Source organism: Neofelis nebulosa, chromosome 11 (assembly GCF_028018385.1).
Source record: "Neofelis nebulosa isolate mNeoNeb1 chromosome 11, mNeoNeb1.pri, whole genome shotgun sequence".
Taxonomy (NCBI): Eukaryota; Metazoa; Chordata; class Mammalia; order Carnivora; family Felidae; genus Neofelis; species Neofelis nebulosa.
The window spans coordinates 29,933,446-29,946,672 of record NC_080792.1 but is presented as its reverse complement, the minus strand read 5'-3'; the positions used below and the strand labels follow the sequence as shown (position 1 = coordinate 29,946,672).

The window sequence follows — 13,227 nt, the reverse complement described above, 5'->3', positions numbered from 1 at the left end:
AGTGAGAGTGAAAGTGGAAAAGCAATATTTTCCTAAAACAACCTAAGGGAAGAAATCACTGGATACAAATTATTGATTGCATGCCCCCCTAGTGGGCTTGTTATCCAATTGACAGTTTGTCCAAGATCACAAATTAATGCTGTATCTTCTAGGAGAAATATGATATTCATTCAATGTTGAGTAAATCCATATATTAAAGCCAAACATTGATAAATAATGTAGGCCAATAACCCCCAAAAAGGCATATTTCCATATTTCCTGGAAGGGTGACAGCATGCTACTATTTTTAATGGCTCTCTCTATTGCCATCTCATATGTGTGAATGATGTTTCAGTGGTTAAGGTTCTGATTTATTAATTAGAATGCAGTTTTCAGTGTGCTAATGTTACCCTGAGTTGAATGATAAGCACATATTTTAAATATGAGGTTTGGCAATTGCACAATATTTTAAGTTGAATTGGAATATGTAAAGGATGAAAATCTCTCAAAGGTATAGAGGATGCGGATCACTTCCCTGTGTACTGGCAGTTTAAAAACAAAATTAGCATTTGTTTTATCAAGAATGAAACAGAACAGGGTATTACTGTAAATGCAACTTGTTTTTTTTTCTTTGCTTGGAGACCTTTCCCTCTCTTCTGCCCCCTCCACCCAACTAAAGCTCAGATATTTTGAAATATGTTACTTCTCTGTGTTCTCTCTGGGACAGCAGCATGCAAGGGTGTTCTCTATGTACACAAATAACTTTCTTATGTATCTTTTCTAAGGGAAACCTGCTATCTAACTCTTTCTTAATTGCTAATCTTTCTTATATCCTAGAAAAGTCGTCTATAGAGGCTACAAAGGCCAACCACTTTAAGTGTGTGTGTGTGTGTGTGTGTGTGTGTGTGTGTGTGTAAGTCCATAGTTATTTCAAGTCCAAAGTTTCTAGCCACCTTCCGTTTGTTTTTCATGGTTCCCCAAACCCTAACATGAGTCTCTCAGTTTGGTAACATAATACATTCAAAAATGGGAAAAGCCTGTAAGATAGGGGCTGACCCTGTTCCCAGGCACCAACTTCTAATGGAGTGCTTAAGTATGTGAATGGATTAGCTGCTCATTGGTTGTCCTTGAATTATTTGTACAATGGGAAAACATACTGTCTTATGTCAGTATGATATAAAAAATGAAGATAGGGGTGCCTGGGGTGGCCTAGGTGGTTAAGTGTCTGACTTCAGCTCAGGTCATGATCTCGTGGTCCATGGGTTCGAGCCCCACATCAGGCTCTGTGCTGACAGATCAGAGCCTGGAGCTTGCTTCAGATTCTGTCTTCCTCTCTCTCTCTGACCCTTCCCAGCTCATGCTCGCTTTCTCACTCTCTCTCTCTCTCAAAAAAAAAAAATTTAAAAAGGATAGATTACTTTTTTTTAAAGAGAAGTAAGCCTTTATTTCCTTGTTTCGCAAATAAAGTTGGCTGAATTGGTTGCTTTTGGTGATAAGTCAAAGAGACAAAATCCCATATCCTCATCTGATTTCTCTGACTCTTCCTTTGCTTCAACCTTGGCTGGGGCTGCGGTAGCAGCAGGCGCAGCACTGGTGGCAGTGGCCACGTGGCAGCAGCCACAAATGCAGATGGATCAGCCAAGAAGGCCTTGACCTTTTCAGCAAGTGGGAAGGTATGATCAGTCTCCACAGACAAAGCCAGGACCCGCTTGTATCCATTGATGATAGAATGGGGCACCGATGCAACAGTCAGGTAACCTATCTGCGGGCATAGGCGGGCAACCTTGCGGACAACCTCCAGGAAGGGAGAATGCAGAGTCTCCTCTGTGATGCCAAGCACTTCAGGGTTGTAGATGCTGCCATTGTCAAACACCTGATGGATGATCAGCCCAAAGGAGAAGGGGGAGAGGTTCAGCATGTTCAACAGTGTGGCTTCGCTGGCTCCCACTTTGTCTCCAGTCTTAATCAGCTGCACATCACTCAGGATCTCAGTGGTGCCCCTGGAGATCTTAGTGGTGATGCCTAAATCCTGGAAGAAGGAAGTCTTCTCAGGCCCCAGACCAGTGTTCTTGGCTGGCACAGTGACTTCACATGGGGCTATGGCACCAGAACGGGTGGCAGCTGGCACCTTTTTAGCCAGGAGCATGTCCCTGATCTCAGCAGGGTCCTCCTTGGTGAACACAAAGCCCACATTTCCCCGGATGTGAGGCAACAGTTTCTCCAGACCTGGGTTGTTCTGTGGATGGCCTTGTGCATCATGGTGTTCTTGCCCATCAGCACGACAGCCTTCCCACAGAGGAAAATGCGGATCTGCTGCATCTGCTTGGAACCCACGTTGTCTGCTCCTACAGTGAAGCATTTTGGATAATCATCCATAAGTTGAATGATCTTAAGGAAGTAGTTGGACTTTCAGGTCACCCTGTCTTCCCTGGGCATCACGGCGGTGCACCAGGGATTGCCATGCAGGGTTTAAAGACGATGTCACTCTCACAAGGATTCCTGGAGAGAGGAGGGCTAGGATAGATTACTTTTACTGTTTAGGTTTTATTCAAATGTTTTATTTATTTTTTCTTGCCTCTTAAGTTCTGAGCAAAAGACAATAAGAAACATGAGTCCAGTCAAAAGTAGGAACATCCTAACTGCAGATTTGTAATGATTGGAATTGTGAAAATGGAGGTAACAATTCCTCCTTTGTACACACTGTAGGACAGTTGAAGAGCGCTTCTGTCTCCAAGCATGGGGATAGTCTTGATGCTTCCTGGGAGTTCCTTTTGTACTTTTCCTGCCAGTGTAGTTAAACGATCCCTCAGTCTCCATTCATGTGGAGGTTCGAATGAAGAACAACACAAACCACCTGACAATGGACATGGTCTTTGAAGAGAGCTCAAGATGTCTCTCTATAAGCCAGTCTTAAAACCACTCCTGCATCACTCCACCAGCTTACCATCACTCTTGGGTGAAAGAAAGGCAGATGATTTAAAGCAGCCACTCATTGTTGCTATTTTATCTTTGGTCTGTGTCATTTAGTAAATAGGTATTCACACATCTATGCCTCAGTATCCCTCAAGGCCAGTTCAGTGTCCTTCTCATTATAGCCATGAAGGTTTCTGAGGATAGTCCTGGGTTACCAATAGAAATTTACGTGTTCTTAGTATTTTCTATGTAAGTTATCAGAGGTATATGTTACTATTTCCGATAATGTTAAATTTTTAAACAAGTTCCTATGCTCGAGTGAGCAATTATTTTCTATTTTGTACCAAATATATTTTAGGATGAGTACCTTTTATTTAAAAGCAGGGTATTCAGTTAAATATGTAACTGAATATATATATACACACATATAAATGTGTGTGTATATGTATACATACACATATATATTTCACATGTGCACATACAGACACACAAAATTCAAATGTGTTTCTTACCCTAATACCAAGAGTCTCCACTTTGGTGTTTTCAGGAATCTGGGGAGTGAGTGCTTATGCCCAGCTCTTAGCTTTTGTAATAATCAAGTATGCTTCAGTCTCTGAAATCTGGATATGCGTTCTTTTTAGGTTTTTGTAGACTCCAAGCTGTCTTTCTTCTGTCTGCTCTATCTACACCCTACAAATTCACAAAATTTAGGAGGCAACGTTGCTCAAGACTTCTATCTTTGCATTGACAGGGTCATGAAGGGCTGGGGTCAGAATGTTATTTTTATTTTATTTTTAAAATTTTTTAATGTTTATTCATTTTTGAGAGAGAGAAAAAGAGAGCATGAGAAGGGGATGGGAAGAGAGAGACACACACACACACACACACACACCTACACACACAGAATCCAAAGCAGGATCCAGGCTCTGAGCTGTCAGCATAGAGCCTGAGATGCTTGAACCCACAAACTGTGAGATCATGACTTGAGTCAAAGTCAGAAGCCCAAACAACTGAGCCACCCAGGTGCCCCCAGAATATTCTTTTTAGCAGAGACTCAGAAAACACTTATTTCTCTTTAGATTTCAGGGCAGGAAAAACAAAAATGAAGGAAAGGACAGTGGCTCCTGTGTAGGACAAGGTCATCATCCAGGTCCACATGCTGCCTCCGTTTGTGAAACAGGCACTTGCTTGTGTCCCTGCCACCAACTTAATAGGTTATAGTGATAAAATATAATCTTTGAAGATTATAAGTTATTATTTGTATTGCTTTTATCATATTATCTGTGTTATCTACCGCTTATGCTAAAGAGCTCCCTCCTATCTCCTTGTTCCTAAGGTTTTATTTCCTCATTTTCCCTAATGTCCTAACCTTTTGTAACTGTCTAGCTATATCACCCCCATCTCTCATGGTTGATGACAATTTCAATTTCTTCTACTGAGACTCTGCTGGTCACAACAGGCTTCATTAAAATTTTGGGTATTCTGAAATACTATTTTACTTAAATTTTATATCAAGTTTGTTAACAGTATCACATTACATTGTTCATTGTGTATTTGTCCCAGCTCTGGAATGAGATTATAAGCAAGGCTGCATAGCATACTATTTTACTTTCTTCATCATCATAACTCTACACCAGAGTTCTAAGAGTGTGTCTACATTGAATCAAGTCAAACCTATTTGTGCATGAGAATACAGGATTTATGATTAGGGAGGATAAATAGAATCAAAGACTTCCATTAATACATTAAATGTTGATATTATGCAAATAAGACTCTGTTATGTTTACTCAATGCGGACATACTACATATTGAAAATAACAAATAACCAAATATCACTGAGTGCCAAACTATGTGGCACAGACATTCAGTCGTCTAATTCTCCAAAAATTGAGGCTGCTGAAGAAGACTGTTCACTGAAGGAGGGAGCTTAAAACTTAAGGACTGGAAGATATTTTCTTTAGGTTCATGTGTAAATGGGCAACACCTTGCAGGCAGGTGTTTGCCTTAGAGATTCTTTTTTTAAAATGTATTTATTTAAATTCAAGTTAATATACAGTGTAGTATTGGTTTCAGGAGTAGAACCCAGCGATTCATCACTTACATACAAGACCTACCAGCGCTCATCCCAACAAGTGCCCTCCTTAATGCCCATTTCCCATTTGGCTCATCACCCACCCACTTCCCTCCAGCAACCCTCAGTTTGTTCTCTGTCTTTAAGAGTCTCTTATGGTTTGCCTCCCCCTCTGTTTTTATCTTATCTTTCCTTCCCTTCCCCTATGTTCATCTGTTTTGTTTCTTAAATTTTACATGAGTGAAATCATATTATATTTGTCTTTTTCTGACTTATTTCACTTAGCATAATTCCCTCTTGTTCCATCCATGTTGTTGCAAATGGCAAGGTTTCATTCTTTTTGATCACTGAGTAGTACTCCATAATTTGACTATTGTTGATAGTGCTGCTATAACCATTGGAGTGCACATGCCTCTTCGAATTGGCATCTATGTATCCTTTGGATAAATACCTAGTAGTGTAATTTCTGGGTGATAGGGTGCCTTAGAGATTCTTAAAAGCCCTGTCCCTAACCTTTCCACATGAGGTACTATTTTGGGTTGTTGGAAGTCTTTATGATAGCAGTCAGAAAGTGGTATGAATACAAGTTGCTGGCAGAAAACAGTTTCCACATTCTTTTTTGTTCTGTGATTTCATATGTTTCACAGAAAGGGAAGGAATCATAATAGTTACACACTTGGGTGTTTGTGATAATCTGACTCCTGCTTAACCATATCCACAAATTACTGTATGTGATTAAAGGATAGAAATAGACACTAAATGCTTTGTATCTGGTAAAAGAGATAAATAAAGCACAGCATCTATCCTCCAAGGATTTCCAGCTTTTAACAGAGGCCCAAAGGCAAATAACAAATTAAAAGCAATACACATGCACACTCACATAGACATATAGGTAGTATGGATATAGTTATAAAGAATAGACACAAGGGAAGAATAGTTAACTGTTAGAGAATGGAGTGAGGTATAGGTTGTGCTATGTGGAATAAATAGGTAACAAGGTAGACATTATGGAAAAGAGCAAGCACAAAGGCATTTGTTCTTTGACAAAATTGCTCAAAAAAATTTTTGAGCCCATGTTATATGTCAGAAATTTGCCTTTGTATTGGGGATATGACAGTGTGAACAACACAAGGTCATCATCCAGATGAAATATGTATTCTTGTGGGAAAGAAACAGAAAATAAACACAAATATATTTTACACCAGGGATAACAGTGGTGCCAGCAAAGGTCTATGATAGGATGTCTTTAGAGCAGGCAATGGGAGTAAGCCAACTAGGGTATATAGAAGAACCAACCAGGTAGAAGGAACAGCAAGGGCAAATACCCAAAAGTAAACCTATCAGTCATTCATTTTTTTAACAGAAAAATAATTTAATTACATTTTGATTAAATAATAAACATTTCTACCTAATTATTATTTACATAAGTATCTTTAGGTAAATAATGTCTTTGCATATTATATCTTCATAAAAACTCAAACAAATTATATCTGCATAGAAAAAATATCAAAACTGAACCTATTAATAAGTGTTATGTGCAATACTAGAAATGATGCACACATCCAACACATATAACAATGCAGTTATAATGTCTCTTTTTTATTGAAGTATAATTGGCATACAGTATTATATTTGCTTCAGGTGTACAACATACTAATTCAACTTTTATGTACATTGCGAAGTGATCACCACCATAAATGTAGCTACCATCTCTCACCACACAAATTTGTTACAATATTATTAACTATATTCTCTATGCTGTACATTGCATCCCCATGTCTTATTTTATAACTGGAAGTCTGTCCATTTTAAACCCCCTCACCCGAATTGCTTGTAGCAACCTCCAGATTATTTTCTGTATCTATGAGTCTTTTTCTGTTTTGTTTGTTCATTTGTTTTGTTTCTTAGATTCCACATAAGTGAAATCATATGGTGTTTATATTTTTCTGTCCAACTTAGTAAAATAACTCCTAGGTCCATTCATGTTGATATAAATGGCAAGATTTTGTTCTTTTTTTTATGGATGACTAATGTTTTATCTAAAAACATACACATACATTTGATACACACACACACACACACCACATTCAGCTATCAATGGACACTTAGGATGCTTCCATATTGTGTTTATTATAAACAGTGCTGCAATAAACATAGGGGTTCATATATCTTTTCAAATTAGTGTTTTTGTTTTCTTCTAATAAGCATCCAGAAGTGGAATATTAAATTGTATGACACTTCTATTTTTAATTTTTTTAAAAGAACTCCACAATGTTTTCCAGAGTGGCTATTCTAATTTACATTCTCAGCAACAGTGCACAAAGATTCCTTTTTCTCCATAGCCTTATCAACATTTGTTATTTCTTGTATTTTTGACACTAACAATTCTAACTGGTATGAAGTAATATCTCTTTGTAGTTTTGATTTACATTTCCCTGATGATTAGTGATGTTCAACATTTTTCATGGGTCCATTGGCCATCTGTGTGTTTTCTCTGGAGAAATACTTGTTCAGATTTTCTGCTCATTTTTTAAAGAATTGGATTGTTTTTTGATACTGAATTGTGTACATTCTTTATGTATTTTGTATATTAACTCCTTATTGGTTGTATAATTTGCAAATATTTTCTCCCATTCAGTAGATTGTCTTTTCATTTTGATGGTTTCCATTGCTATGAAAAAGGCATTTTTTTTTGTTTCATGCAGTCCTATTTGTTTACCTCTGTTTGTGTTGCCCCTGCCTGAGGAAACATCCAAATAATGTTGCTAAGACTGATCACTAAGGGCGTACTGCCTATTTTCTACAAGTTTTATGGTTTCTGACCTTACATTTAAGTGTAACCCGTTTTTAGTTTATTTTTGCGAATGGTGTAAGAAAGCAATCCAGTTTCATTCTTTTGCATGTAGTTGTCTAGTTTTACCAACACCATTTATTAAAAAACTCTTTCCCCCGCCATATATTCTTGTTTCCTTCATTGAAGATTAATTGATTATATAAGGGTGGGTTTATTTCTGGATTCTACTTAGTTCCATTGATCTATGTGTCTATTTTTGTTTTAGTGCCATACTGTTTTGATTACTATAGCTTTGTAGTGTAGTTTGAAATCAGGAAACTTTAGATTGTTTTGGCTATTCAGGGTCTTTGTGGTTCCATACAAATTTTAGGGTTATTTGTTCTAGTTCTGTGAAAAATTCTATTAGTATTTTGACAGGGATTGCATTGAATCTGTACATCATTTTGGGTACTACGGATGTTTTAACAATATAAATATTTCCAATCCATGAGGTAGGTATACCTTTACATTTATTTATGTCATCTTCAATTTCTTTCATTAGCGTTTTATAGTTTTTATTTTTTATTTTTTTAAATGCTTTATTTATTTTTGAGAGAGAGAGAGAGAGGGGGGGAGACTCAGAGAGAGAGAGAGAGACAGAGCATGAATGGGGAAGGGCCAGAGAGAGGGAGACACAGAATCTGAAGCAGGCTCCAGGCTCCGAGCTGTCAGCACAGAGCCCAATGCGGGGCTCAAACTCACAAACTGTGAGATCGTGACCTGAGCTGAAGTCGGACGCTCAACCGACTGAGCCACCCAGGCGCCGCCCCCCTTTTATTTAAATCGTTTTATGGTTTTTAGAGTACAAGTCTTTACCTCCTTGTTTAAATTTATTCCTAAGTATTTTATTCTCTTTGATGAAATTGTAAATGGATTATTGTCTTAAGTTCTCTTTCTGATAGTTCATTATTTGTGTATAAAAAATGCAACATACTTATGTGTATTGATTTTATATCCTACAACTTTACTGAATTAATTTATTATAATATTTGGGTGGATTCTTTAGGTTTTTCTACATATAATATCTGAAAATAACGAGTTTTTCTTCTTTTCCAATTTGGATATTTTTTTTTATTCTTTGATTGCTGTAGCTGTGACATCTAATACTATTTTGAATAAAATTGGTAAGAGTAGGCAATGTTGTTTCTGATCTGAAAGGAGAAGCTATTGGAATTTCACCTTTGAGTATAATGTTAGCTGTGGGTTTTTCTTATATGCTCTTTATTATATTGAGGTTTGTTTCCTCTATACTCACCTTGTTGAAAGTTGTTTTATTAAAAATTGATGTTGAATTCTATCACATGCTTTTTCTACATCTACTGAGATGATCATATGATTTTTATTCTTCTTTCACATCTTTGTATCACATTAATTGATTTGCAGGTATTGAATCATCCCTGCATCCCAAATGAATACCACTTGATTATGATGTATGATCCTTTTAAAGCATTGTTGAATTTAGTTTGCCAATGGTTTGTTGAGGATTTTCCCGTCTTTGTTTATCAGGAATATTGGCCTATAGTTTTTATATGTGCATGATGTCTTTATCTGGTTTTGATATCAGGGTAATGTTGGCCTCATAAAATGAGTTTGGAAACATTTTTTCCTCTTCTTTTTTAATGTTTGTAATATTTTGATAAGGATAGGTATTGACTTTTCTGTTTGTTTCTATGTGTTGGGTAGATCAGTTATGTGTCCTGATCTTGAAGGAGGTGCTTATGCTGAAGGTGTTCTGTGAGGCCTAGTAGTGCAATCTTCCCTAGTCACCTGAGCCAGGTGCCTCAAGGGTGTCCCCTGTAGGACAGGTGCAACCTTCCATTATGTTTGGGCCATGATCAGTGTTGACTCATTGGTGTGCAGGGCTGCTCCCATGTGGCTATTAGAACAGGCCATGACTGCTATGGGTGTACTGGTGAGTGGGACTGGCCCCCAACCTGTCTGGCTGAAAGGCTTGGCTGCCACAGCTATAAGCATGCTGGCAAGTGGGCACCTCTGGTGTGGCTGGCTGTGAGATCTATTATGACTACTGCAGATACTCTAGTATTTGAGGCTATATCCCTATGGTAGGGGCCACTTGAGGGGTTACTGGTGCCAGCTGAGGCTGCCCAATGGATGTGGCAGGGCAGGGTGCCACTTGGGAAGGATACCTGGCTGGGGTGGGTGGGTTGTGTTGGGTGAGTCCACAGGGAAACACTTGGTAGGTGTGAGCGGTGCTAGTAAGGTAGATGGAGACTGTCAAAAATTGCTCCCACCAGCACCAGCCAGCTAGGTAGAGAGTAAAAGAAATTGCATCAAGCCAGAATATCTATTCCCCAAGGAGGTTTCTACAGATCCCTGCCTCTCCGGACATGCCCTAAAATTAGTCAATAAATCTCCTTCATGGATGGCCCAGGTACATTTCAAACTGCCATCTCTATTGAGTCTCAGAGCAGGTGAGTTTGTGTGCAAGCCCTTCAAGAGCAGACTCTCAGTTTCTTATAGCCCCCTGTACCTCCTGGAGTTAAGCCCCACTGCTTTTTAAAGCCAGATGTTATGGAGGCTTATTTTCTCAGTGCAGGTCCCCAGGGTGGATGTGCCCAGCATGGGACTTGAACTCTTTGCTCCTCAGAGAGGACCTTCATGTTCATAATATCTTCCCATCATGGGTTGCCACACTGGATGTAGGTCCTGACTAGACTGTGTTTTGTCTCTCCTAATCATCTTGATGTGGCTTTTTTATATCCTTAGTTGTGTAAGATTGGTTCTGCTAAGTCTTCATTCTCAGAGACAGTTAATTCTATGTGTAGTTGCAGATTTTGGTGTGTCTATGTGAGGAGGCAAGCTTAGGATCTTCCTACTCTGTCATCCTAATCCCCCTCACTATAATCATTTTCAAGCAACAGCAAATAAGTAGGAGAGAATGATTGGAAAATGGAGATGAGATCCAGGATGGCAGGCAGGGGCAAGTTCTTATACCACAGTTTAGACCTTTGTAAGAAAATTGGCTCTATGGTGAGATAAATGGGAAGATGTGATTATATATTGTGCATTATATTCAAACTGACCTCTCTTATTGTCAATCTGAGTAAAGGCTTTAGCAGAGATAAAAATATAATGGAGAGTTCAATTAGGCAAGGAAATACAAAAAAAAGAAAAAAGAAAAAAAAACCATGGTGTGTGTGGAAAAACAAAGGCAACGGGACAAAGGCAATGAGGGAAGAACCATTGAAAGTCTTGATTTTGATGAATCTTGGGTGCTGTGCGAAAGAATTTGGACTTCTCTAAGCAGTGGGGATCACATATAGATTTTTAAGTCAGGATATGAAATGTTTCTCTGGGCACTTTGAAACATGACAGTGAGATCTTTGTGTTTTATGTATCAGTATCAGAGGCAAAGAGATAAGTTAGAAAGTGAATGCAGTAATCTAAAGTGATAAGAAGGGATTAAAGGAGTTTAGAAGAAGCAATGTGGCAGAAGAATCAGAGACTAACTTTAGAGCCATTTAAAAACTTGAATTTTTATTATTTAGTTATTGAATAAGAGTTTAAAGAGAGGGGACAATGGAATTCCATTTAGGAGTTACCTTAGAGATTTCTCTTCTCACATCTTCGTATCGTGTCCTTAAGCCTCAATATTTATATGTGTTTAAGAGTCTAATGACTTTTGCATTATTTTAGAGTAAATTAATATTCTGGGGTTCAGCAGCAGCTAACACAGAGTGATCACTGTTGTACTTATTAGAAGCAGTTATACAGAAGAAAAAAGTTAGAATAATTGCTCACATGTATAAGAAGCTTTCTGCCTAACTTTCAAACTTCAGTACAGGCCTATTCTGATTGTTTTCTGTCACATCTTAAAGCCAGCCTGGTATTACCCCTCCAGTTAGTTTCCTGTGCTATGTAGATGTTTCTCCTATAATCCTTTGGTTTGATGTATGAAGACACAGTTATTACTGCAGCGGGCTTTACTCACACCCCTTCCATCATAGTTATAGCTGCAACCTAACAGGAACTTCACTGGAAATGAATGTTAGAAATCATAATGGCATTTTGTTTCATGCAGTTTTATTTAGGGAAATGCTATTCGGGACATAAAACAAGGGGCTGCCCTAGAAAGAAATAAACAACTGAGCCCCATAATGTCATGATTTGCTGTCAAGAATATTGTTTCCTGGGAAGATTCTGATGATGTTTTTTGTTTTATATTTCATCCCATCTTCTTTAATTTTGTTTAAAAATTAATTTACAGCCTTCATTACCAAGTTAAAGATTACTGGGGTGATTAAAGTCTTCTATTTTATGTGTAAACAGAAGGAATCCTTATTATAGCATAAGGAATGATGCCAAAAGGATGACATCCTTTTTTTCCCCTCAATTGAAGTCATTTCAATTCAATGCATATTTACAGGGCATCTTCTATTTGTAAGACATGAATGGTCACTTTATAGATGCAATGAGTGATGAGCCACAGTTCTTCTTAATATTTTACAACTGAGATAAAACTTGTACAAAATATTACTATAATGAGAAAGGAGATGTATCAAGTACCATGAGACACAAACTGTTGTGAACAGGAAATAGCAAGGAAGAGATCACTTCTAGTTGTACAAATGGAAAAGAGGATGTGAATGTCACAGAAGAATAAGTGGTTGGCTCATGGTGTGCATTGTTAGAGAGTGGCTAAAGATGAAGATCAAAACACTGATAGCTGAAATTATGGAATCTGAGTTCTGAAACATTTAGCAAGTGGATGAAAGGAATTCCAGTTAGTAAGAACCAGATATGTAAAATACAAAAATATCACCACCGCATATTTGAGGATTAAAGGATATTGAGGAATGCAATGGATTCAGAGTGTGAAAAAGGGTAGTGGTATTGCATGGTGCTACAGAAGCCAGGACCACTCTTGGCAAGGTACTTTATATCCTCCTAAGGTGTGTGTATTTTATCAGTGAAGGGAGCCATTGAATGCTTTACAGAAGAGAATAGACTGGTGGCATGAGAGGGGAGATTGTCAGAGCAGAAGGTGGTGAAGAGATCAGGTTAGTGATAAATGACTGGTAAGAGATGATGGTAATAGGGGAATCAAAGGTAATATATTTTTGAGCTATTTCAGGAGTAAAATTAATAAGGTTCAGTAATTGCCTGGATATAGAAACCAAGGGTGAAAATGGACTTGAAGAGGATGGAGTCTATGGTTAGAAATTAGTAGTTGTTACTACTTAGGAGAGAAAATCCACTCTTAGTGAACTAAAGCCCATTCATTTGATTGGTTGATTCATAAAATAGCTGCTCTCATGCATTTTAATACATTTGCAAGTGCATATTTTAAAGAAATAATTCAAAGATATCTTAAGGAATATTTTCTCTTTATTCTACCGCAAAATGTGGCATCAATGATGACAGGCTTTTAACATTCCTTCTTCCTTTTGGGGCTTAATAAGGTATGCTG

General features: G+C 37.9%; 1 pseudogene; it reads right to left on the bottom strand.

Annotated features, from left to right (window-relative positions):
* Positions 1-1,421: 1,421 nt before the first annotated feature.
* Positions 1,422-2,430, bottom strand: LOC131489582 (large ribosomal subunit protein uL10-like; annotated as a pseudogene).
* Positions 2,431-13,227: the final 10,797 nt, after the last annotated feature.